Source organism: Falco naumanni, chromosome W, assembly GCF_017639655.2.
Source record: "Falco naumanni isolate bFalNau1 chromosome W, bFalNau1.pat, whole genome shotgun sequence".
Lineage (NCBI taxonomy): Eukaryota > Metazoa > Chordata > Aves > Falconiformes > Falconidae > Falco > Falco naumanni.
The window spans coordinates 5436645-5461082 of record NC_054079.1 but is presented as its reverse complement, the minus strand read 5'-3'; the positions used below and the strand labels follow the sequence as shown (position 1 = coordinate 5461082).

The window sequence follows — 24438 nt, the reverse complement described above, 5'->3', positions numbered from 1 at the left end:
GTAGATATAAAAGACAGCACCCTTACTTAGATTATTACCTTATTACCTCATAACTCTTAGTATACCTTGTATCTCTGATTTCATCACTTCAAAAATTCACCAGGAGCAGATAAAACCACAGCATCAGACTAAACTACACCTTAACTGCCGATTCAAATAAAGGCATTCTCTTCAGATATGCCTAATGCTTACAAATAATTTTGGCTGGTTTTGATCAAAAACCTATTATTACAATAATGATCAAAAATAATAATCCCGTTTGCAAAATGCCTTTAAGCCAGCCTCCTAGTCCCAACCAATTTCCACATTCAGAATACAGCATAAATACAGGATACAGAATAAATTATCTCCATCAAGGCAAAAAGGCTTCTTTTTAAACACAGAGATGTTTGCTAGTTCAAGGCAGAAACCCATTTCTTGTAGGTGACATCTGAAGCACTTTTTTTTTTTTTTTTTTTTCGTGGGCTTGTAATCAATTCCGTATTTTTCCTTGAGAAGCTTAAGCTGTTCCTCTTGTTTCAGGAGTGTTTCCAACTCTGAGTTGTCGAATAGGTCCGTATTTCCCAAACATATCATACATTTCCTCCGCTGTGATTTTATACGGCAGGTTCCGAATATAGAGGATCCGATTGACCTCTGGGTGCAGCCAGATGTTAGCTCGCTTGGCCGCTTGCATCGCCATGGCGCCGATCGGGGGGGGGTGGGGGGTGGGGGTGCCGCCTTGGAGAGAAACCGCGGCCGGGAAGGGCCCTGCCGGGCCGCGCCGCCGCTCGCCGCTGCCGCGGGGTCCCCGGATGCCATCCCATACGCTAATAACCCGGGTAATGCCTTTTTATAATCTATGTCCCGAACGCTCCGCTTTTCTAAAAAGCATATGAGCGACTCGTACGTCGCTTGTCTCTCCATACCGTCGTCAGCGCTGTTGCAGCCTTTGCGAGACTTCGGCGACGCGTGGCCGGCGGGACCCTCTGTAGGTGCTCCCGGGCGCGGGGACTGTGCCCTGCCGCCTCCTGCGCTGCTTTCAGGACCGGTACCCGAATCTCCGTCGAACCGTGGCTCGCAGGTTCAGCCCTCTCTAGGGTCCCTGTTCGGGCGCCATTTGTCGCGACGGAGGGAAGACACAGTCACTCAATATGAGTGATCAGCAGACTTCGTTTATTGTGCCTTACAGTCACCTTTTATGCCTTGTTATAATTAGCTCATACATATTACAAAAGTTAAGCTCATTATTGGTTAGTTGCCTAAATACCAAGCCCGCCCCTAGTTTCTCTTCTGTAGTTATCTGTTCCCACCTGCAACATTCTTTTCCCACCAAAATCTTCCTGTTATTGTGTAACAAGAACAGCCAAAGACAGTGTATTTTTGCTTTACTTCAGATAAGCTGAGAGCGATGTGCATTTTTGTCCAGCCAGCTGGACTATGTCTATGAACTTTTTCAGCTAGCCAGTTATCCATAGGGTTTTGTTTGTTTTATAATTCAAAATGTAATATTAAAAGACAAAGAAGCAAATTATCTGCCTTCGTGCTGATGGTACATCAAAGATTACAAAGCCCAGGCATGCTCTTACTGTGAAAAGGATGATTTATAGAAAATTGCAGGCAGAACACATCCATGTTCTGGCAGCTGTAATGACAATCCCTCCTTAAATTCACTAAATCCAACAGTGCTCCTTCTGCCCAGAAATTATTCTTCCTCCTATTTCTTACAACCCTTCATTGAAGGGAATGGGGAAAGATGGAAAAAGAAGGAGGAGTAAGAATTTGCTCCTGTTTAGCAATGAACTTGTAAGGCTCAAAGAAAGATTTAATGTGAGAGACCCTGTTTGTGTGCTTTGTACTTGCTACAATTTGATCTGTAACTGAGCTGGGATAGTTTTAATGTACCTGATCTCTTCTGTGGCAAATAAAATCTTGGCTCCTTTAAGATTATCTCAGCTTCAACACTCCAATAAAAGTTCCTCAGACCAGAGGAGAGATCTTCCCCCTTACTGTGTGGTTCTACTCTCTCTTCTATCTATATAAATTGCAGTGCTTGAGGGCTCAAGAAATCCCAGCAATGTTCCAATACTAGTCATGCCCTTTGTGCTCAAATTGTTGAGTCACTCCCATACATTTTTTTGGTGAGTATGTATATAACCCCTAATCCCTCCCACCCGCATGCATATGCTCTCCAGTGCTAGATGTAAAACTGGAAAGAATTTGATGGTGCTGTAGGAAGAAGTGTGTGTGTGTGTGAAGATGTGCACAAGAGGTACCTCAGGACAATGATTATTATTAATGCAAGCAACACTAAATAAAAATTCAGACTAAGGCAGCTTTGTCTTTGCTTTTTTACCTCCATCACAATGACAGCATTTCATTATGAACCTTTATTGTTACTTTCCATGGTTTTAAATGGTCAGTCACAAAAGTGCAGAAATTTGGGGTTGGAAGGTTTGCTGTTTTAAATAGGATTGCTTATTTTATTTTGCAGCCAAAACATTTCACAAATCTAGGAAATATTTTTGGTGCTTGGTAGTATTCTTCTACATGCTTATGAGGAATAAAAAAAAGAGATGACCCTGTCTTTATTTCTGGGAGAAGACTTCAAAATACATGCCAGAAATGGACAATGTGAGTTTCTTTACATGAAACATAAGTTGGAAGGGGAATTTGAAACTGGCCACATGGTAGATCTGGTTTTATATTTTGCAACCTCCAGTACCTGTTATACCTCCACCCCATTTTATAGGGTAAAAAAAACTTGCTTAGGGAAGCCATTTTTTGCTATGGCTGGAAGAGAGCTATTATCTAGCATAGTGCTCCTCCCGAGCAGCTCCCCCAGCACTGCAGGAGCTGCTGCGCCCCTGTGCAGGAAGGTTTGAGAATGCAACAGCTGGGAAGGGAAAGCTCTTCAGACCTCTCCTCCTTCCTGACCTGTGAGTGACTCAGTGCCCCAAACCTTAACTTTTTGTTACTATTTTTCTCCCTTTAATCTCCTTCATTTTCGACACCTCCCATCTCTACCATCTTCTCTTACATCTATCTGTTCTGCCTCATAGATCTCTTCCTTGTTTTCCTACTTTCTTCCCTCCTCTCCCATTTTCTTCCTCCTTTTTATTCTTGCTCTTTCCTCTTCTGTGTTCTTTCTTTTTCCTCCTCTTTCCCTACACGTTGTTGTTAGAAAGGATTCTTGCGTCCCCTGGTGCTCTTGCATTTTCTGTGATAGGAGATTGTTTTTTTTCTCTTCCCCTAGTAGATCATTATTCAGAAACACAGAATGTGAGACACGGATATCTCAGGTCATCCGCAGCAAACCAGTGAAAGAAGGGGGGGGGGGGGGGGAGGGGAATCAGGGAAAAGATGGCGATCCTCTATTGCCAGCCCAGGAGCACGAATCTCACAAAGCAACTTCCACAGCAATAACAAGAGCTAGACAGAGAGAAAGAGGTGGCAGTGGCGTCGGGACGCTCCTGTAAGTTCTTGCAAATAAAACTCATCTCTCGTTTGGCATGAGAGATTCTCTCATTCGTGTGTGCATGCCGTTTTTTTCCACCATGTTTCTGTGAAATCCATTCATTCGGCCAGAGAAGGAAAAGGGGGTGGGGTGGGGTGAAGAAGCAAAGAAAAAGAAAAAATAAAAAAAAAAGCGGCGTGTTTTGTTTGAGAGAGGTCTCTTGCATGAAGGAGGAGGTGCTGGTAGTGGGAGGAGGAAAGCGGTTAATTAATTTTTGTTCTTACATTAAAGTGGGATATGGAGACATAAGTGAGATACGAGCAGAGCTTTTGGGGTGGGGGGTATTTGCGCGCGCGCGCTGTCTGGATGGTGCTCTGTGTGTGTGTGAATTTGGATCGGAGATGGGATAGCCACAGAGGCGAGAAAAGCTCCGTGCTAGCACGACTCAGGCAATCGGGTGACCTTTCTGTTTTTATCCTCGTACCCCCCTTCTCTTCCCCTCTTGCAAAGCTGGTTCCTCACACAGATATTTATTTCCCCCCGACATTGGGATGTGAGGGCTTCTGGTTCTGTCTTGTGTGTGTGTGTGTGTGTGTGCGCGCGGGGGGGGGCAGGGGCAGTGGTTTCTTTGAAGGACATTGTTTGGAGGATGATAGCGTTCAGCTGGAGAGCTGAAGCCATTACACACGCTTTTGCTCCTTTTTCGAGAGGGAGATGAGAAGGGAAGAAAGGAAGAAGCCCACTTCTTGTTCGGTCCCCCGATGTCTCTAAGTCAGACAAGGAAGGAGTTTTCTCCTGCGCCTTTCTCCATCACCCGGAGCAGCTTTTACTCTCTTTTCCCCTCTTTCAATTTCTTTATCTCCCTGTCCTCCGTTTGTAAGCTGTTTGCTTTGGTTTCAGTTTAGACTCCACAACACAAAGCTTCTCTCTTATGCATGCATGCGTTCTACGGTCTTTTTATGTCTTTTGAAGTTAACTTCCCCCCCTTAACATTGTGGTTTCTGTCCTACGCACAGATCATCCTGGAGTTTCCTATAGATGTGATCTGTTAAGATTCCTCACTTCCCCGGCCGCCGCCAAGGGGTGGGGGAGCTTTGCATTCGTTTTCTAGTGTCTGGGAAACAGAAAGATCTTCAAGTTTGAGTTGCTTTCTACTGCTATTTTTGTGTGACTGTGTGTGTATGTGTGTCCCATGAAACTGCTTGCTTGCATGTATAAGAGGAAGTGACTAATTTGGCAGAGAGCTGTGATCTGAGTCAGGTAAGCCATGTCATGTTCTCTAGCTCCACTAGAAAATGGAGGAGAGCAAGCGGGCTTCCAGTAGACAAAGCTGAGATGGGAAGTGCTCCTAACATTATGGATCTCTCAGTTTTTTTATTATTATTTTTTTAAGCTTTGCTAGCAATCTCTCCACAGCACAGCCCCCCTTTCCCCCATTTATTCAATTTTTCAATATGCAGGACTGTGATGGGTATTCTTTCTGGTTTCATGCTATCAGGAAATGAGAACTGGAGGAAATTGCCTGGATTGTCCTTCACATAGAGGAAAAAACTTTTATTTTGTTGTTTTTAACTTATGTTTCGTGTTGAGGTTACTTTTCTATATATTTTGCTTTGGTTAAAGTTATTAGGATTTAAGGGTTTGATCAGTTAGGTAAAGAAATAGTGTGTGTTTGTGTAATACATATAAAATTTGGAGAAAAGTGTTTGTAGCCTGACGCTGCTCAGGTTCTTCCAGAGAACATTGTGCAATCTCATACCTTCTGTGTGGTGACAATGGCCTGAGTTTTGGCATTTTACCTTCTGATGTTCAAAAGCATTCTTTATCTTGATGTACTTTAATATGGAACATTCTCCTTCACTCGCTAGGCTGCATATTTATAATACTGGAAAGCTTTCAGGAAGCTTCTCGGTACCATAAAATGTATAATTCCTTGCAGTGTGTGTGTGGTGGCAACTTTCATGGTGCCAACTTTTTTGGGTGTCTTAGAATATGCTTATATGTTTTTTGAAAAAACATAACAGGGATGTTGCTGGAAGCTTTTATGTCATGGAAGTTGAACAGGCAGTCTTTTTTTTTTTAACCTACCTTTTCATCTGATATAGTTTAGGGTGGTCTTACGGGTGGCCTTTTTTCCCCCCAATATCATCATTTTGCACATCGTTTGCATAGTAGATACAGTTCCTCAAAATTTCAAATTAAATGCTTTAGTGTGAGCACCTTAAAGTGCAACTCCATAGGGAAAGTATAAGATGGAATACTCAGAAGAGCTCAAGAGGAAATGTGAAATATGGATGTATGTATGGCAGAAATGACAGGATGAGAGAGACCAGTGAATGAATACAAGTAACCATGCTTCTATGCATGCACCAGGAATAGAAAGATGGTAGTGGTTAGTGATGAACTTTAGAATTCCAGCTGCTGCAAGGTTAAAATTAATGCTCGTTTTAATTTATCTAGCAAGAAACTGTTCCGTTGATAATATAATGAACTTTGAAAATATATTGCTTTATCAGTTATGTATTTATTTAGTTATGGTTGCAGATGTGCCACCCAAATTACTGAGACACTGTAGTTATCTCCATATTTTTTAAATAAAGTCCTTTGTGAGGTGGGCTGTGGAATGTATAATTTCACCTACATTTAATGTTATACTGTGACTGAGTGAAGAGGGGAAAAATTAACTTTTTTCCTGATGTGATGGTGATGGATGCAATTTGCCAACCTTAGTATGGACCTAAATCAGCACCTAGTGAGGGAAACTAAAAGTTTCTCACTGAACTGTGTTGGTTTGGGTCAAATTCTAAATGCCCATCCTCTCTGTTATGTATAGAGTATTCTTAGATATTTATTTTGTATTGTGAATTGCCTCATATTTTGAGAGATCAACTCAGTATTAGTGCTATAACATGATGTACAGATGCATTGCACTTGAACATGAAATGTTATCCAAGAGCAAATGAGATTTAAGATTAAGGTCTTTATGGGAGGGCCTATATATTCCTCGCACCTGGTGACAGACACTCTAGTAAACCAAAGGTCATCACAACTGATATAATGTTTGAGTTGTGGTCAATGTGGTTTCATTTCCATGATGGTACTCTTCATTGTTCTCTAAAGAGATTTAAGTCTCATAATTTCTGCTAATGATGTTGCTTGCAGTAATTGTACCCAGACTGAAATTGAAGTTTACCTTGCTGCCAGAAGACTGGCTAAGAAACTTATAAGACTTTTTTTTTTTTTTTTTTTTTAATTTACAAACCAGTGAGCTAAAGGAACATTGGAAAAATTGTACTGAAAAATGCTAGTCACCGTTAACTCATGAATCTTGCAATTGGACATTAATTTTTTGGTTCAAACCAATGGTTTGTAATAGCTTTAGATTTGTGGGCATTCAGAAACTTTCCATAGTGCTAGCCCTTCTAGAAACTTTGCATTCATAATTTATTCTATAGTATATTAACTTGAAATTCTTGATTACCTTTTTTAGGTCCATTAGAAATAGTCCACAGATCACCACTTAAAGAGTACTTTAAACATTTGATTTCCTTATATGTTACTATTAGACTCGTAATTAATTGTATTGTTGAGAAATGTCAGATTTAACAGGTTGCATTTAACATTTATTTCTTTCATCAATTTGAAGTTATATTTTGATATGTGAGGGAAAGTAAAAAATGTTGTGTATGGGTGATTAAGATATGAAGAATATGAGTACATAATTGGGTGATGGATGGAAAGTAGAGCTACTGCAAGCAGAAGTGTTGGGGTGGTTGTTTTTTTTAAATTATTATTAGTTATCACTAAAGACAGAATCAAATTTAATAGTGTTCTGGCCTTTGACTTAAAGGAAGATTGATGGAAGCCATGAGTGGATTGTAAGATAGCTAGTTAAGAAACATTGGATGGGAACTGTAACATCTGTCAGATGTCTGAACATATATGTAGAATACGTTTGGTTGTAAGGAATGGACAAGTTGAATTTTTAGGCTTACAAAGGAAATTGGGAGCACTCCAATTTTATTATAGTATAAGCTACAGTTTGAAGAAGGTTACTTCCAGATATTTCTTAAAGTTTGGAACACCCAGGAACAAGTATAAAAACTCTATTCCTCTGATGGTTTTTGGTTTACAAAAAAAACCTGTAGCATTACAATATTATTTGACACTGTTCTAATTTGCAGTAACACTTTCTCTGTGTGTTCTGGCAGATAACTTCTCAAATAAGCAAAACGGTGCTTTGTAGTATGAAACTGGGGGGAGGGGAAGGACTTAAATCTGTAAAACTGGTGAATAACTGTAATGTTCATTAGCAAGCTTTGTGCTATTATGAAACCATCACTAACCAAATGTGCAGGCAAAAAATATGGATGTATAATTTAAAAAAACCAACCCACTGAAATATTGTAGAGGAAGGAGATCCTCTTTTGACAGTTCAGGAACAGTCTACAAAGAACATTAAGTTGTAAAATGTTTTTGTCTTAGCTATTTTGTTGTTTTAGATGTTGTTTTGTACTTACAGTGCATCATAGTAAGAAGTCGTATAAACGTTTAAATGGAAGATTCTCTCTATTGGACTGAAATAGTCCATTTTGTAAACTTGTTCCAGATAAAAGCTATTCTGCTAGCGACAGAACTGAATGGTTTGCTTAACACTTTGTTGTGGGTTAGCCTTGGCTAAGGGCCAGACACCCACCCAACTGCTCACTTGCTCCCCCTCCTTAGTGGGACAGGAGAATAGGATGAGAAGGCTTGTGGGTCAAGAAATAGACAAGATTGCTTACCAATTACAGTCATGGGCAAAACCAAATCAATTTTGGGAAAATTATTTTAAGTTATTGCCAATTAAAATAATTTGGGTAGTGAGAAACAAAAAGATACACCTTTCCTTCCCCCCTTTCCCATGTCTACCTTCATTTCTTCACTCCAGACTCCTTTACTCCCCACCAGCAGCACAAGGGTTAGGGTCAGTACATAACATTTCCTCTCTGCTGTTCCTTCCCTTTCGTACTTTGCTCCTGCTCCAGTGTGGGCTCTCCCACAGGCTGCAGTCCTTCAGGAAAAAAGTCTGCTCCAGTGTGGGTTCTCCATATGCTGCAGTTCCTTCACGAAGTATCCATCTGTTCTGGCATGGATCCTCCATGGGCTGCAGTGAATATCTGCTCTAGTGCCATGGAGATGACGACGACTCCTCACACAGAGGTGCTACAAATTCTTTATTCAGGGTGGTGTGATGATGCTGGCAGATGCAGTTGACATTGAGTTGAATGTCAGCTTAGTACTCCTCCGAACTTGTTGACTGTTGAAAAGAAAATGTTCCAGAACACCTAGGAGAACAGGAAAAGAGAGAAAATAGCATGGTTTGTATGCCAGTACTGAAAGGAGAAAAGGGGGAGGAAGTGAGATGATTATTGTAAGTTGAGCTATCTTGTTAGTTGTAGTGAAAATGCTTTAATAGAAGTTTCTGAATGAGAGGATTTGATTTATAAGAATAATTCAGTCTTCATTTATGTCCTGAGCTTTGGAAGTATTATTCTGCCTGTTAAGCTTGTGTTTGAGAAGCTGAATACACGAGTAAATAGTCAAGTGAGATTATTTTGGATTTTGTACTGGTTTGTTGTTTGCTTTTTTTTAACTTTAGAAGCAGTAGCAAAGACTCCAAGTCTGCTACTCATGTCTTTAGTTTTATGAAGCTATTCCAGATGTCACAGTACAAACTCAACTCGGAAGGGGTTTGAAAGAGGGGTTTTGAGATGGAGAAAGGATTCTATGTTTCCAGTTTAATCTATTTGAAACACTCAGGCTTATATGTGATTTTAATTTTTTCTGTGTTTAGCAAGAGTGCTTTATTGTTTGTATAGTAGTTTGTTCAACTTGAGATGGTAGTGTCTAATTATTGCAGTATTTTTTAAAATATTCTTGCCTAATTGCTTATTGAAGAAACTTTTATTTAAGTAATGTTTTGGAAAAAAAATCCTCCCACCATGGGCGGTTGTATTTGCTCTGTAGTCGTTTTTGAGATGTGATGGTTAACTGAACATCAATCCTAGATACAGCAATAAAAGCCATGCCTTCTGTTTCACTTTGATCTAGAAACCTCTTTGTTTTTGAGTAGTCTTCATGATGTAATCACAGGCAGTTGGTTTCTAGAATAAATATATTAAGAGATTGACTGGGGCTAAAAGCTTATTCAGTGAAGAGGTGGGAAAGGTCTTTCAAGGAAGACAAACAGTTTGGGTCAGCATTAGTAGAAATAGAAAATAGGCCAAACTCTTCAGCAAAAAGATGACTAGGATAAGGCATGGCATAGTTAGATGTGGCAGAAACCTGCTGTTAATAGTGATTGCATGGGATAGAAAGGCAGGTGAATGATTTTGCAAGAGAAAACAAAGCAGATATTACAAAGAATGATAAAGACAGATTTCAATATGCTCCTGATAATATGAAAGAGAAGATTTTGTATTGAAAGGTACTGAAAATGGAATCAGGTGTTAACTATTTCCATGGTCTTGTGGACAATAAGGGCTTCATTGCCCTGGTTCAATGAGCAAAGTCTTTACTGATGATAATAATTCTTAGGGTTCAAATAGTTTTGCTTTGGGATGATACCAGTAATCATGGGAAGAAAGCATCATAGGATAGTAGTGCTTGCTGGGAAGTAGATGCTGGAACACAATCAGTTGCCATGATTAAAAATGTGTCTTTGGGCCTCCTGTGATAAGTAACAACCGTTTCTTCTGCAAATTGCTCCCTGATCTCTGTTAGCAAAAGAAAGGAGGATGGAGGAAGGAGATAGTGAAATGTATATTACAGCAGCAAGTATGTGTTCTTTTCTGTAGCTTATTTATTAAAAAAAGGAAAATGCTAAGGGAAGGCTGTATGTGCTTGTAGATTCAGGTCAAGAGTGAGTAGTTTGACATGCAGGGTGGTGTATTTACCTTTTAATTACTTAAAAGATGGTTGGTCTGCTGAACATTTTAATTTAATGTTAAGTTGGGAAAAGAATCATTAGTAACAGGCTCACTGCAGTCAGATGACATTTGCAGATGCCATTTCAGTTGTCTGGTGATGAAGCTAAAGAAAAAGCAAGTATTTTTTTTTTCTTTTCTGCATTCTTCCTCTTGTTAATTTAATTCCATATTTTCTGACTTGCACTAGGCAGAAGTTCTAGAGTAACTGGTATGGTCAATTAACTCAGTGGTTGGCTAACAGTTTATTCCTTCTTTATTTGAACAAAGTGGATGTTCCAGTCCAGGCTAAACTTGTGAGACTGCTTAGAGTGATGATCTTGTGGTCTATGCTGTAAATCAGCTATGGATATTTCTCTATCGTTTCCAAAGATGACTTGTGTTGTGTTGGGCAGATTGCTTCTGTCCAGAACTTAGTGACATCTGAATATTTATTTATTTGAACTTAAATTTGAATTATTCAGGTCCTTTCAGATTCAGCTGGAATTGTGGCCATGTGAATCTTCATAATTGGGTTTTAAGGGTCTCTGACCAATTACCTAAGAGACTAACACCCTGGAGGGGGGATACAAGATTTTCCATTTGCTATGCTTCCAAGGAATCATGTTAAAACTGTTGATGTCATAACTGGAAAATGTCATTCAAGACAAAGCTTTGAGTCAGAAGTTGCTTGGTGTAGGATGTTGGTCAAACATTGGAAGAGGTTGCCCAGAAAGGTCGTGGAGTCTTCACCTTTAGAAATATTAAAAACCTGACTGGACATGGCCCTGAGAAACCTGCTTTAGCTGACCCTGCTTTGAGTAGAGGGGTTGAACTAGATGATCTCCACAGGTTGCTTCCAACCTCAACCATTCTATGGTTCTGTGACAGGTAGATTGACCAAACCTCGCATATGGTGTTTTCTTGCAAATCAGTATGAAATGCTGGTTGTCCTCCATCATTCTTCAGTGCTTCCACAAGTTCACCAATATCACTTCAGTGGTTTATGTTAGTATAATTTAATTGCTGGTATTCTGGTTGTATCTGTATTTATTTTAAGAATTCATGTCTACTTAGGTTTGTTAATGTACTGTAAGATCAGATAAGCTGCAAAGATCTCAAGGGGGTGAACAATCTATTTTTAATGTGTTTGAAGGATAGATGATGTTACCATGTAGTGAATTTTTTCTGTCTCGTGGCAGTGAAGTCCAGTCATATGATGAGGTAGTAACTTAGGGTGTGAACGTTTTCTCAGAGTAGGGTTTGTTTTTTAAGATGGATGGAGGTAAAATGTCATGCTGTCTACTATTTCTATACTTGCTACCTTGACATGCAGCAGAGTAAACCTCTTTACAGGTGAAATAAGCAGCCTGCTTATGGTCTGACAGCAATGCCTGCTGATCTGTTCACTTCCAAATTGGAGAGAAATTAATGTCCAAGTGATGTTTCTAATAATGGCTAAATTAAAAAAAAATATATATTTTTTTCTTGAAATTGCCTAAGGGATGCTAAGAGGTTGATTTGTGACCTCTTTTCATGTCAGAAGTTAGCCACGTGGGTGTTGTGGTTTAGGTCAGAACAGACTAAATGCATGCATTAATTTCTACTCAGCAATTGGATCCGTGTGAAGGAGTTTGGATATTTATTGCGTCTGTGAAAGAATGATTAATAATGCAAATAACCACTTTTCTGTAGCTCTGAAGTGTTATCTCTGTTTCCCCTTTCCTTGCTAACAGGAGTGGCAATTGTCAGTAGGTGGAAAGAGCAGGGTGCTGAGCATGTCAGTTATGGCTGTATGAGCTTGGTTCCAAGTGTCACTGGAGGGCCTCCAGAGTCAGGCATCCCAGAAGGTAGAGATGTGCTGCTTCCCTTCAGGTTGAGGTAGATGAGTTTCATGAGGTGGACAGCATCTTCCAGTTAATCTGATTTTTTATTGGTTGGTGTGCCACTCTGAGCTGTTGCTTGTTGATTGGTGTAACAAGTCATTGGGCAGATATTATTGTATAAGCTTAACTTTACTATTTCTGCCAATTATGCTTTTTTCTTTTTCATAACTTATCTAATTATGCTTAATTACATCTCTAACAACTAGAGAGAAACATACCAAAGGTCAAACTGAGCCTCTGACATTGGCTTAATTACTTGAGTGATGTCAGCTCAGTAGGCCAACACAGCAGAGGGAACTGAATAGTAGTAGTGCTCTAATGCTTGTTTGAACATGTTTGAGAACCCAGCTCTGCAGAGATTGGGAACTTTAGGATGAGGAAACCTTGTTTAATAAATGTGTGGTTGCAACAAACTGAACAGTGAATCCAGTACTGCTTTGGAGACACTGCAGGGTAGTGGTAGCCATGAGGAGCAGATTTTTATTATGATTAGATTTTATATGAATTGACTTCCTATTTTCTTTGGAAGGCAGTGAAACTGCAACCTCTACAGGACTCTTATGCTTCTGGGATTTTGTTTTGTGTGCAAGTGCATATGCTTTATTAAATTCTTACTACCACTGTTGGGATCATAAACAAAGACTTTTTATTAGGTCAGATCTGAGCTACTATTGTATACTCTTGTTACCATAGTACATCTGTCAGATAATAACAATAGGGGCCCGAAGCCTTTATCCTGCAAGAAGTTATTTCTGTGAATAGTCCCTGTGATTTAATTGTGAGTTTTACTGCAATCAATCATGTGAGTAAACATTCAGAGGATCAGGTTCTTAGCTACATGGATTGACTATCTTGAAGTTTTCAGTGAGGCATTTGGAAATAATCTTATGTATTGAGGTGTTCTTTGTTTTTAACAAGTAACATTTCTTGTAAGTAGTTTATGGCTGTGTGAGGGCATGGTTGTAGTTCATTTGTAAAGAGACAATGGGTGCTAATGCACTAGGTAATTCTTTCACTTCCAAACCCAAATCTTTTGCTCTCCAAATATGGAGGAATAAGTGTTCAGTCATGTGGAAGTCCTGAGCTTCAGATGAAGTTTCATTGTAGAGCCTTATGGCTTTAGCATAGAGATAGTTTGCTCAAAAGCTGTAATAATTTAAGAACATTGCACTGCATTTATGAAAGAAAGAATAGTATGAAATTCCACAAGTAATACTGCATAAACTTTATAATTATGTAATTACTAAGAAACCATATAAACGTTGCAGTTGCATCTGCTTTCTTCTTAGCAGGAACGTCCTATTACTTGAATTTATTTTTTTCTATTTGATTAAAGCTAAATTAACCATGGCACCAGTTTTTATGAGCCAAATACTGGAGTGTCTAAATTTGCAGAGGAAGAGTTCATAAATAAACTTCCTAGGTCTCTCTATCCCAACTCTTTAAGTCTTAAAAATCCAGTGATTGGTCTTCTGTCAACTTGGTGGTACATAGTGGTGGCAGCTAGTGGGGTTGCTTTTCCCCCCAAGTTCAGGGATATCTTCCTATACTTTAAGCTTGGGAAGCTCTAGTATACTAGAACTTACTCTGTGGCAGGCATGCCAGAGCTGGACTTCCTAACCAGAACTGTTGCAATTTGTTGCCTATTTGGCAGGATTTTAAAAGAATAATATTGTAGCTCCCCTTGAATGAATCCTCATCTTAAATGCTATTCTTTGATAGCTCTGCAAAAGTATGACTGTCTTCATATGCTCCTAAGAGCTTGTCGTGGTTTAACCCCGGCTGGCAACCAAGCACCACGCAGCTCACTCCCCCTCACTCAGAGGGATGGGGAGGAGAATTGGAAAAGGAATGTAAAACTCAAGGGTTTGAGATAAGAACAATTTAATAATTTAAACAGAATTAAAAGGTAAGAACAACAATAATAACAATAATAATAATAACAAAATGGAAAGGCAGAGAATAAAGGGTAAAGCAAAAGCTGCGTACGCAAGAAAAGCAAAACAAGGAATTCATTTACTACTTCCCATGGGCAGGCAGGTGTTCAGCCATCCCCAGGAAAGCAGGGCTCCATCATGCATAACAGTTATTTGGGAAGACAAATGCCATAATGCCACATGTCCCCCCCTTCCTTCTTCTTCCCCCAATTTATATACTCAACGTGATGTCATATGGTATGGAATACCTCTTTGGCTAGCTTGGGTCACCTGTCCTGGCTGTGTCCCCTCCCAGTGTCCTGTGCCCCTCCAGCCCTCTGGCTGGCAGGGCCCAAGGAACTGAAAAGTCCTTGATTCAGTATAAACAACACCCAGCAACAACTAAAACCATCAGTGTCCTATCAACATTGTTCTCACATCATAGCCAAAACACAGCACTGTACTAACTGCTAAGAAGAAATTTAACTCTATCCCAGCTGAAACCAGGACAGTATTCCATACCATTTATGTCATGCCACAGTTTACAATACCACCTCATTAACCACCATCACCCTTCCCATCCTTTGACATAATACACAGACATCATCCCCCTAGTCTATGCACCACCCTTGTAAAAATGTCTATAAAATGTCCACAAAATGTCCATTGAGTTCATTTAGTCCATGAACACGATCTCTTATGGTGGTCACTCAGTAGAAGAGAGGTTGTGTGTTGTATGGGGTTATCAGGCACCAAAACCAGCTCAGGTTGGGTCACTGCTGCACTTGCACTGCTTCTTGTAAGCTTTGTCCTCCAATGGTTCAGGTGGTTCCTGCTATAGTCTTTCCTATAACATGAAACTCAAATCATGGGTTACAAGATTTTTAAAGGTATATCCATTACAATCTCCACCCCTGGACCCTTTGGACCAGCCCATAGGGTTTAACATTGCAATGAACTCCTCCCCTTGCCCCTGCTCCGGCTTGGATTTACCCACAGACTGCAGTCCCTTAGGGTTGTACCTGCTCCAAGTGGAGTGTCAGCTACAAGCCACAGTCTCTCCAGGGGTATACCTGCTGCGGTATAGACTCATCCACAGACACAGTCCCTTTGAGGTGCACCTGTTCCCACATGGCCTCTTCCATGGGCCATCACCATAGACCTGCTCCAACATGGCCTTACCCACAGCCACAGTCCCTTCAGAAGTAAATAAGCTGCAGCCTGGCCTTATCCCTGGCTGCCTCCAGGGCTGTACCTGCTCTGTAGTGGGCTTATCCATGGCCACACACTTTGAGGTGCTCCAGCATGACCTCATGCACAGCCACTGATGCTTCGAGGTGTGCCTTCTCCAGCATGGACTTGTCCTTGGGCCACAATTCCTTCAGAGGCATACCTGCTGCAGCACAGACATAACTATAGCCAAAACACAGCACTGTACTAGCTACTAAGAAAATTAACTCTATCCCAGCTGAAACCAGGACACAGGGAGAGTACTCAGCAGTTACAGTCACGGGTGAAACAGAGTCATCTTGGAGAAATGAATTTAATTTATTGCTAATTAATAATGGAGGAGGATAATGAGATATAAAAGCAAATCTTAAAAACACCTTCCCTCCACCCCTCCCTTCTTCCTGGGCTCAACTGTACTCCAGGTTTCTCTACCTCCTCCCCCATGTGGGGGACAGGGAATGGGGCTTGCAGTTGGTTCATTACATGTTGTTTCTGCCACTTCTTCCTCCTCACGTTTTTCTTCTGTTCCAGTGTGGGGTCCCACCTACAGGAGATAGTTCACAAACTTCTCCAATGTGGGCCCTTCCCACAGGCTGCAGTTCTTCATGAACTGCTCCAGCACGGCTTCCTTCCATAGGGTGCAGTCCTTCAGGAAGAGACTACTCCAGCATGGGTCCCCCATGGGGTCACAGGTCCTGCCAGCAAACCTGCTCCAGCCTGGGCTCCTCTCCATGGGGCTACAGGTCCTGCCCCAGGAGCCTGCTCCAGTGCAATCTGCCTATGGGGTCACAGCCTCCTTCGGGCATCCACCTCCTCTGGCATGGGGCCCTCCACTGGCTGTAGGTGGATATCTGCTTCACTGTGGACCTCCATGGGCTGCAAGGGGACCACCTGCTTCACTATGGGCTGCAGGGGAATCTCTGCTCCAGTGCTTGGAGCACCTCCTCCCCCTCCTTCTTCCCTGACCTTGATGTCTGCAGAGTTGTTTCTCACATATTCTCACTCCTCTCTCCCTGCTACTGTTGCACAGCAGATTTCCCCCCTTCTTAAATATGTTATCCCAGAGGTGCTACCACCATTGCTGATTGTCTCAGCTTTGGGCAGTGGCAAGTCCATCTTGGAGTCAGCTGGAACTAGCTCTGTACAACATGGGGGCAGCTTCTGGCATCTTTTCACAGAGGCACCCCCCCTGCAGCTGCCCACCCCCCACCCAGTAGGCTGGGAATGGGCAAGAGGCCAGGAGGGGACACAGCTAGGATAGCTGACCCAAACTGACCAAAGAGATATACCATACCATATTGTACTCTGCAATAGAAGCTAAGAGAAAGGGGGGACATGATGACAATGTTGGCTATTAAAGCATTTGTTTTCCAAAGCAACTGCTATGTGTACTTGAGGCTCTGCTTCCCAGCAAGTGGCTGGACATCACCTGCTGATGGGAAGTAGAGAATAACATCTTTTTTCCTTTGCTACTGTCTGTGGCCTTTGCTTTTCTTTATTAACCTGCCTTTATCTCAAGCCATGAGTGTGTTTTTCATCTTATCATCCCCCTCCCCTGCAGTGAATGAAGAGATGGGACATAGCTTGATGCAAGCAAGATGTCAATTTATTGTACAGAAACATGAGTTCATATATACTTTCAGAAGCTGCACGTTTTAAACAGATTGGTTCTTTTGAGCTAAGCATCTCATACTAGGCAATCCCTGATTGGCGGTTAACTACCATCAATTAACAGCAAGGTGTTATCTTTCCTTGGCATCATCTGTCCCCCCACTCCCCTATGCTCTGTATCATGTTAATTGTTGATTAGACAAGCTCGAGCACATTCACCTCAGCTAACTGATTGCCACACATGGTCCTAGTTTCCAGCCGGCTCCTGCACTCCCCCTCCCCAAATGGAGTGATAGAGTAGCTTGGTGAGCACCTGACAGCTAGTCAAGGTCAACCCACCACAATGCCTAATAGTTTAGACTAGTAACATTAGGTTAGACACAGACAGCTGTCTAGCTGTAGACAGTGAACATTGGGAAAGATGATCTTTACACCACCACTCCCCATATCAGGTCAGGGATAACTTGTCTCAAAGAATAGATGGTGGAAATGCCTTAATATTTGTGGAGTGAGAGGTCTAAGTAGGCAATTGAGCTTTACCAAAAACATACTAAATGCCATCTACTAGTCTAGTGAGCAAGGTTTTCCTACCCAGAGAAATTGGCTGAATGGCTGTGTCCAAAGTTACAGTCAATGGCTCGATGCCCAAGTGGAAACCAGTGGTGAGTGGTATCCCTCAGGGATTTGTACTGGGACCAACACTATTTAATATCCTCATCAATGGCATAGTGGTATTGAGTGCACACTCAGCAAGTTTGCAGATGATACCAAGCTGAGTGGTGCAGCCGATATGCTAGAGGGAAGGGATGCCATCCAGAGCAACTTTGACAGGCTTGAGAAATGGACACATGAACTTTTTTAAGTTCAACAAGGCCAAATGCAAGGTCCCGCACCCTGGTCAGGGCAATTGCCAGTATCATTACTGACTGGGGGATGAATGGATAGAGAGCAGCCCTGCAGAGAAGGAGTTGGGGCTATTGGTGGATGAGAAATTGGACATGAGCTGGCACTGTGCATTTGCAGGCCAGAAAGCCAAGTGTGGCTAGCAGGTCGAGAGAGGTGATTCTCCCCCTCTACTCCGCTCTTGTGAAACCCCACCTGAAGTACTGCATCTAGCTCTGGGGCCCACAGTACAAGAAAAACATGGACCAGTTCGAATGGGTCTAAAGGAGGGCTGTGAAAATGATCAGAGGGATGGAACATCTCTCCTATGAAGAAAGGCTGAGAGAGTTGGGATGGTTCTGTCACAGCACTCTCCAAACTAGCCGGCTGCAATAAGGTCTTTTACTATCTCTTAACAGCATACTCTTCATACCAGTCCCTCTGCTGCCTTCTCCTAGTCTCTTCTCATCCAGAGGATATGTTCTTTCTCCTCTTGCTTCTTCATCAGCTGCTCTCTTCATTGGCTCTCAACCACTTAACAGAACCAGCCACACCTGCACCTTATCTACATCAGCCAACCCAGTTGTATATTAGCAATGCTAATTAGCCCAGCTTCATTCCACTACACTTCCCCCTTTTTTAAAAGTGTTTTTAACAATCATTACAACCTTTTTACAAATAAATTTTTCATATAGTCCTGTAACTCCTCTACAAGTTTTTTTAACATTTCATATCTCATGTTTTTACCAACCATCACAAACTTTTAACAAAAACTTTTCATACGGTTCAGACAACTTTGTCCCTGAACTCATACTCATATTCCTTCTTCACCTTTATCTTGGGCTTTTCATCTTCTGCAGGTTGATCGCCTTTCTTCTTATCTACTTTCTGAGCATCTGGGATTTTGATTTCTTCAGAGGGCGGTTCTGATGAACTTATAGTGCCTTGTCCTTTCACTTCTTGGATCATACTGGACAGTAACCTGAGTGAGCTTTCAGCAGCAGCAGATCTGCAATACAGCACTAACATCATTCTGTGTCCTGATAAACTTAACATCTTTGTGGTTGCCCATTTCTTCTTCAACAAGCACATAGACACAGACAGGAATACCACCAGGCCGAGCAGCGGGAGACGCTCACAGCACTGCACTGCTCCCGTACCTTCCCCCAGCACAGCCATCATCGCTGTCTAGCCAGACCCACTCTGGACCCACCGCTGCTGCAGGCTGCTGCCACATCTGGCCACGTACTCTGCCACTATTGCCCATTACCCTCAGTCTTTTAACTCCATAGTAGTCAGGCTTCCCCCTCTTTGATCCCAATGGCTCACCTTTACCAGTGTCTGATCCAGATCCTCAGGCTCTTCCCATCTATCTCAACATGATCTGGATCACAGGCTATCCCTGCCTGCCTCTGCTACATTAGGTCACTGCCATTACTGTTTCAAACATACCCTGGCACAGCTAATCACCACTGTCAATGCTTATAACACTTAGTCTCGTAATCTGAGGGTCCTCACATAGGACACCAATTGTCACAGCACTCTCCAAACTATCAAGCTGCAACAAGATCTTTTTACCATCTCATACCAGCATACACTTCATACAATCCCTCTGCTGTCTTCTCCTAGTCTCTCCTCATCCAGGGCGTGTATTCTCTCTCCTCTTGCTTCTTCATCTCTCCTACTTCTTCCTCAGCTGCTCTCTCTTCATTGGCTCTCAACCACTTAACAGAACCAGCCACACCTACACCTTATCTACATCCACCAACTTGCCGCCCCTGAAGCCACCCCACAGTTGTAAATTATCAATGCTAATTAGCCCAGCTTCATTCTACCATAGGTTCAGCCTCGAGAAGAGTCCAGGTAGACCTTATAGCAGCTTTTCAGTACTTAAAGGGGGCTTATGAGAAAGGTGGAGACTTTTTACCAAGGCCTGTAGTGACAGGATAAAGTGCAATGGTTTTAAACTTGAAAGAGGGTAGATTTAGATTGGACATAAAGAAATTTCTGAAACAGCTTGCCCAGAGAAGTTGTAGATTCCTCATCACTGGATGTGTTCAAGGTTGAGTTGGATGGGGCTTTGAGCAACCTGATCTAGTGAAAGATGTCCCTGCCTAAGACAAGGGGGTTGAGCTGGATGACTTCTAAAGGTCTCTTCCGACCCAAACCATTCTATAATTCTATATCAAAGTTGAACAAAATAAGGCTAACTGCAGGCTTATGGTATCTGTTTTATGAAATCTGATTATTTCTCTACCTCCCCATGTAGGCTCAAACCTATAGAAATGATTTGTGTTTTGGTCGCAAAGTGGAATCTATTAACATGGTTAGTGAAAGCTGCCTTCTGCATGGATTTATGTGCTTTTTTGTTTTCTCAGTTTCATCATGGAAATAAGAAATAGAACAGGGTATTGGTAGTCTTAGCAGCACTACTGTAGCCTTTCAGATTGTTGTTTCCAAGGACAGTAATCCCCCAAATAGAAGAGACTTCAGGTTTCCTCAGGAGTCTGCAATCAAACACTTTGGTTATCCTGAACTTCAGTCTTGCTTTGACAGCTAGGAACTTGTGGTGGGTTTACCCTGGCTGGATGCCAGGTGCCCATGAAAGGTGGTCTATCACTCCCCTCCTCAGCTGGACAGGGGGGAGAAAATATAATGAAAGTCTCATGGATTGAGATAAGGACAGGGTGAGTACTCAGCAATTACCATCACGGGCAAAAGAGTCTTGACTTGGAGAAGTTAATTTATTGCCAATCAAATCAGAGTTAGGGTAATGAGAAAAAACCCCCAGAATCTTAAAACACCTTCCCCCCACCCCTCCCTTCTTCCCAAGTAGAACTGAGTAGTTCTGTTCTGAACTAGAGATTTTGATCCTTCAGTTATAGGTAATTGTTGCATTAAAAACTCAAGTAGAATTCAACAACATGTCAATTTCCTGGAGAGACCAAACTCTTTAAAAAAAAAAAAGTATATGCATATTAAAAAAATCACTTTTATTATCAGAACATTTTACAGATATCTAAAAGACCTGTCAGTTCTAATGTGTTTCGCTTTTCTGTCAGACATCTCTCAAAGTCTGATACTTTTGTCTGTTATGAAAGATATGTAGGAAATGTAGGGACTGTTTTGTCTGCTGTTCCTACTAATCAAGGGCTTTGAATGTGAGTTGGTTGGGTCTTCAGATCATCTCTGTTTTTTCAGTTTTGGTGTGTTTTTTTTGATGTGGGCTTTTTTGGTTTTTGTTTTTAGCAGCTGTTGTGCAATCAAGTCTGTTACTGAGACAAATGATACATTAGCATGGTTCTGGAGTTCATGCTGTAGTAAAAGCTTCACTTAGTGTGTTTGCATATGTATGTGCATGCGAATGCATATCTATATTTTCCTTTTTATAAAGCAATTACCTCAGCAGGAGGAAAGAGGGTTATGATTCTTGAATTGACGAAATATTTTGGGGTTTTAACTCATAGTTTCAATTTTGGGAAATTGTTTTCAGGATTTGGAATGTTGTATTGCAGTAGTCTAATTGGAGGAGTTAGAAGGAAATAGGAGAACAAAGGAATTCAGGAATGAAGAAAGGGGAAGAGGTCTGAGTTGTTTTCTTTGTCTGTCTTGGTTTGAACGAGTGATTATTTTAATTCATGAGTAATGCTTGGATCAATGGCTGTCTTCCATTGTGAAATGCAGAATAAGGTTAAGGTAAGGAAGTAAAAACTACTTTTCAACCTGTTGTCTCCCTGCTTCTCTCCAATACTTCTTATAAAATCCCTACTTCCAGAGAGAAGTTGTAAAGGAATCTCTTGTTTTTAATGTTTCCTTCTAGTATGCAAGTCTACAAACAGCTCCATGTGCTCAGCTGAAAAGGAAACTCTTTCCTTTTTTTGACAGCAAAGCTTCATTGCCAAAATGTTCTTGTGCTGCAGATGGCTACAGCTATATGATACAAGCTAGTCTGTCAGCTTTGGAACACATTTGAAAGGCAGGTTCTTCAAAGAGGGTTAACTTAGCATCAGTACTATGATTAACAGGTCTGGTTCTGCCTCCTTCAGTTTCTGAGACCTTCTGAGATCCATTGCAGATTCTACTTTGAGGTAAGGAACAACTTTTTCCTATTTTAATCCTCCACTTGACAATAAAAGGCTCTAATAAATACTGTGCCACTTTACCCCAGCTGAGGATCTGACTTTAACTAGCAGAGCTCCATTATATTTCTAGAAATAAAAATTGGAGAAATCTTTCAAAGCATATCAGTTACCAAGACTTGTAATAATTTTGCAGCTAATAAGGTAGAGGAGCAAGAGGATGGAATGATACTCATGGCTTAATCTTTTGGTGACCTCATATTTTTGAGGGGAAGAAATGTTTAGGAGATAATTTTGTTCTTGATCTGCTTGGTGGTGTTGGCTTGTGTGGCTTTCTTTTTCCTCTGGATACTCTACCATTTTGCAACCTTCAGGAGTGGAGCTTTGCAACAGGAGCTTAAGTTTAAAAATAAAATATCAGCCTGCCTTTCTGAAGATCCAGACATAGCATACATGCACAGATGTGATATCTTGACTGAACACAGTTATATCCATTACTGAGTTCAGAGCAATGGACAATGAAAAATGAAGAGTCTTGTTCTTCAAAACAAAAGAGGAAGAAATGTAATGCTTCTGCACCACTGGATACCAGTTTGTAAAGAGTGTGAGACCTCTCAGCAAGAACTGAAAAAGCAGTAAAGCCACATGATTGTCAGGCATTCTTCATGCTGTTTTCTGCAGCTCCTGATGTAGGTGCTGTAATCAAGATAACATCCACTACTCTCCCTTCCTCCACCAAGCCAATCATTTTATAATAGAAGGCAATCAGGTAGGCCGGCATGACTGTTCCCAATTACCTTGTTTGTCCTGTCCTCTATATGCAAGGGCATAGCTTCCAGGAGAATTTGCTTCATAAGTTTCTCAGAATATGTAGGGTATTCCTATGAATTGAAAAAAAAAAAAGAAAGAAGAAAAGTACCACAACCTCACCAACACAAAAACAAAAGTAAAAAAACCCCAAAAGCCAACTCCTAAAGAACAAAAGGGTGGGGAGCAGTTTGGGTACAATGGTTTTGAGAGAAAAGCCTCCCAGACCCTACAATGTTTTGCATTTGTTACTAGCTGTCAGTCCTTGGTAAGAAAACTCTTCCCCCCATCCCCATTATAAAACTCCCTTTTAAAATTGTCTATCCCTTTTCCATCTTCCCCATCCCCCATGGGCTCTAATTCTAGGCTCTGCAGACATTTGGTTGAGTTGGCCTAAATTCTTTAGCAGAAGTCCTGGATTCTGTACAACACACTGAAAATGGCAACTGCATTAAAAAAACCAAACCAAAAACCACAAAGAACAAAAGTTGTTACCTTGTGTGTAGTGTATGATTTAACTACCTGCTGCTAAACGGTAAACTTCTAGCATGCTACAGAAGCTTCTATTTGTAATTGTTGCAATAATTTAATGTTGGGATTTTAGAGATCCAGGCACAAAAAGGTTAAGTAGTGTAACAGGGAGGGGCGGCTGGAATCTGGAAGCCCATATTCAGTTTCTGGCTCTGCCAGGGACCAACTGTGTGATCTGGAGCCAGTCCAGTTCACCAGTTTGTGCTTCTGTCTAATTAGTTGAAGTAAGACTCTTCACGGTAAAGATGCTCACTTAGCTTGTTTTTCACACAGAGCCTAACACCAAGTGTGTGTTCAACCTATATCGCTCAAATAAGTGGGTATCAACTGCACAGAATATAAATGGATATTAGATGTGCTACTTAGAATATATAATTCTGCCTTTTTGTTTCTCACGTACTACCAACAGATTAGGTGAGTCTTCAGATTATGTTCAATAATTCGAAGCTGGCTGAAAGCCAGCTTTTGTCTTTTGTCTCTGTGACATAGTAATTTATGTTGTTTTACTGTTTTTAAAATGGTTTATTTGTAGTACATGAGTGGAATCCTGAGTTGCATCATATTGTCTTGTTTCCCTTTGGTATTCCATAAATAATTCCCTCTTCCTTACTGTCCTGGTTTTGGCTGGGATAGAGTTAATTTTCTTATTAGTAGCTGGTACAGTGCTGTGTTTTGGATTTGGTTGAGAACAATATTGATAACACACTTATGTTTTTAGTTGTTGCTAAGTAATGTTTATACTAAGTCAAGGACTTGTCAGTTTTTCAGGCCCTGCCTGCAAGAAGGCTGGAGGGGCATGGGAAATGGGGAGGGCACACAGCCAGGACAGCTGACCTGGACTAGCCATGGAACAGTCATGCTGAGTATATAAACTGGGGGAAGTTGTCCAGGGCCTGCTGATCACTGCTCAGGGACTGGTGAGCAATTATATTGTGCATCACTTGTTTTTTTTTTTCCCCTACCCCTTTGGATTTTCTTCCTCTCCCATTCTCTCTCCTTTTCATTACATTTGTTGTTGTTGTTATTTTATTTTATTTCAATTATTAAATTGTTCTTATCTCAAGCCTTGAGTTTTACCTTTTCCCGATTCTTTTCCCCATCCCTCTGGGGTGG

The 24438-nt window shown here is 41.2% G+C and overlaps 1 protein-coding gene across 4 annotated transcripts in view; it reads left to right on the top strand.

Annotated features, from left to right (window-relative positions):
- Positions 1 to 2913: 2913 nt before the first annotated feature.
- The window catches only part of LOC121080531 (zinc finger protein 462-like), a 103931-nt gene continuing 82406 nt past the window's right edge, over positions 2914 to 24438 (top strand). For 2 of the 4 annotated variants that reach the window (XM_040578603.1, XM_040578602.1), the window contains exon 1: positions 2919 to 3454. The gene's annotated coding sequence lies outside the window, so the exon portion shown is untranslated. Of the gene's footprint in view, positions 3455 to 24438 lie in introns of all 4 variants that reach the window. The other 2 variants (XM_040578605.1, XM_040578604.1) reach the window with 2 other exon arrangements.